This window comes from Mus caroli, chromosome 9 (assembly GCF_900094665.2).
Source record: "Mus caroli chromosome 9, CAROLI_EIJ_v1.1, whole genome shotgun sequence".
NCBI lineage: Eukaryota > Metazoa > Chordata > Mammalia > Rodentia > Muridae > Mus > Mus caroli.
In genome coordinates, this window is record NC_034578.1 from 69,679,855 (window position 1) to 69,682,963 (window position 3,109).

The 3,109-nt window shown below is 38.0% G+C and overlaps 1 protein-coding gene and 1 pseudogene across 2 annotated transcripts in view; both read left to right on the forward strand.

Moving 5' to 3' along the window:
- The window catches only part of Rfx7 (regulatory factor X7), a 92,319-nt gene that overhangs the window by 18,257 nt on the left and 70,953 nt on the right, over positions 1–3,109 (forward strand). The window lies entirely within an intron of this gene.
- Positions 141–2,448, forward strand: LOC115031903 (annotated as a pseudogene).

The window sequence follows — 3,109 nt, forward strand, 5'->3', positions numbered from 1 at the left end:
CCTCTCCCCCTCTCCCCCTTCTCTCCTCCCTCCCCTCCCCTCCCCCTTCCTCCCTCTTTCTCTCCTCCCTCCCTCCTTCTTTCCTTCTCTTTCTCATATAAACCTTTTCTCTTATTAAGCTGATTACCCTAGGTATTTTGTTACACTGATGGAAAGTCTACTAATATGGTATACCAGAAGGGTATAGAAAACCAAGTTGGGTTAGGTAGATAACTCAGCTGATAAAGGTGTTTGCCATACACACCTGAGGACTGTGTTCAGTCCCCAGAACTCACGGAGGGTGGGGGGAGCCAGGGATAGTGGTAGAAGCATATATTTTCATCATTGAGGTAAAAACTTTCAGATCTCACCTATTTGGCAAAGCCCAGGTCATTGAAACTCCTGTCTTAAACAGACACAGATAGGCTAGAGCAATGAATTGGGGATTGAGAGTACTGTTACTCCTCTGTGGGACTTGGGTTTGATTCTCAGGACCCATTAGGCAGCACACACTGTAGCTCCAGTTCCAGGGTCTCCAACACTCTCTTCTGGCCTTTGTGGGCACAAATGTGCTGCACAGGCATACATGTACGCAAACACTCAGACATATTTGGGGAGGATTGCCACTTCCTGAACACCACCACCACTTAAGGTTGTCCTCTGGCTTCCATATGCTCTTTAACATTTAGGAGCATGCTCAAAGAAGAAAGTACAAAACTGTACTAGAGAGATGTAGCTTAGTGATTGAGTAGTTTATAAAGATCTGATTTTGACCCAACATCACAAAAATAGTTAAGATAGAGTAAAAAAGACAAATATATATATTTATAAAAATCAAATACAACAAAGTAAAGAATTAGAGAAGTTGCATTGACTAGTCCAAATTTGCTGATAGCCTTGTTAGTATTTTAAATACAGCAATTAACAGGTTGTTGAGCTTGAAGAGAAGCCTCACTGGTTAAAGAGCACTGGCTTCGCTTAAAGAGGACCCAGGTTTGGCTCCAAGCCCTAACATGGTAGGTCACAACTATCTGTAACTGCAGTACCATGGAATCTGAAGTCCTTTTCTGATCACTGTGGATACTGGATATACATATGGCACACAAACATGTATGCAGGCAATACATCCATACACATAAAATAGAATTTTTAAAAAGACATATTGTTAGATTAGCTTTAAAAATAAGACCCTCCCATATGTTGTCTACAAGAATATCATTTACAGAGCATGCTACTTTATTACTTAGTAACAAGCTAATTGTAACATACTTCGTGTATGTATTGTCACAGAATCTGTAAAAACCTTTGTTACACAAGTTGCAAGCAAATGTTAAGGTGATAAAATTATGAAGACAGTTCAAGGAAAGTTTGCTGTATTTTTTTTAACCTAGTTTTATATTTGAACCACTTAATTTCATCTTATTTTTTCAAGTGATTGTGGAAAACTGTGGTGACTTGGGTTTTTTTTACACAGTAACTGTATTGATATGGCTTATATACCATTAAATTTACTTTTGAGCAAACAATAAAATGATTTTCAGTGTGGTTACAAAGTTGTGGGAACATTGCCTTCTTCTGGTTTTAGGACACATTCATTGATTTAAAAAAAAATTATGTTATCATTTTGTTTGTGTGTGCGTTCATTCATACTCGAGTACATATGTGCCCATGCAGTGGCATAAATGTTGGATCCAGAAGACAACTTTCAGAAATTGTTTTTTCCTTCTGTCATAGGGTTGCAGGGACAGAATTTACCTTGACAGCAAGAGCTTTACCTACTGAACCATCTCAGTGGCCCACACTCTGATTTTTTTTTAGAGGTTTATTTATTTTATTTATGTGAGTACACTTTACCTGTCTTCAGACACACCAGAAGAAGGTTCCAGGCCCCATTACAGACCGTTGTGAGCTAGCATGTAACCAGTTGCTCTGAATTGAACTCAGGTCCTCTGGAAGAGCAGTCTTAACAACCGAGCCATCCCCGGCCCCAACATTTTGATGTTTTAAGTAGTTGAAAGGTGTATTGTGGGAGTATTTTTGGGCAGGTGCTGACACCAGAGCAGATCACCAGTCGCCATGTCTCAGAAAATTGAGGAAATCAAGGATTTTCTGCTCACAGCCTGGTGGAAGGTTGCCAAATCTTTCAAGATCAAGAACAAGGATAATGAGAATTTCAAAGTTCACTGTAGCAGGTATCTTTACACTCTGGTTATATCATAGACAAGGAGAAGGCAGAGAAGCTGAAGCAGTCCCTACCCCCAGGTTTGACAAGGAAGGAGATAAAATGAGCCAGACCTCTGCATATGACTATTAAAAACCCTGAAAAGTCAAAAAACAAACAAAAAAACCATACTGTGTTGCCTGAGTAACATAACAATTAGGATTAAAAAGGTTATCCATTTGTAATTCTAGAGTATCAAAGGTAGTATATTTGTATAAAGTAGTATTTTTATCTAACACCTTTTTTTTTTTTTTTACATTTTTGTTTATTATATGTAAGTACACTGTAGCTGTCTTCAGGCATTCCAGGCGAGGGCATCAGATCTCTCTATGGATGGTCAAATCCCAGCACCATGTGTTGCTGGGATTTGAACTCAGTAGTACCTTTGGAAGAGCAGTCCTAACCGCTGAGCTATCTCTGCAGCCCATCTTAACACCTCAAAATGGGTTTGTAGTATGTAGATTTCTAGACTCAGGAAAGCTCACTTGGCTCTGTTCATTTTCCTTACAGTCTTATTTATCCTCATGGATCGTCTTCCATTACTTCAGATAGGCTACAAAGCATTTTATTCTTTCTATAAAAGGAAAAAAGCAAAATGTCAAAATACTTGAATTTCAGTCACTAATCACACACTCATGTGGTTTTTCTGTAGGAAACTTCATTTCCGAATAATTGTGCCTTTATATGTTCATATTCATGGATACTGTATGACAACTGTCAGATTTTGAACCAGTAAGATGATTACATTTTTCTAAATTTTTGCTAGGATCCACAACTTACAAATAGACTTTTATTTTAAAAAGTTTTAAAGTGAGAACTCAGAATTACAGAGACAGCAAGCCGTATAATGTGTTCTAGAATTAATTTCTAGATTTTCCTACCCAAGTAACCTAATCTTTTTTTTTTTTT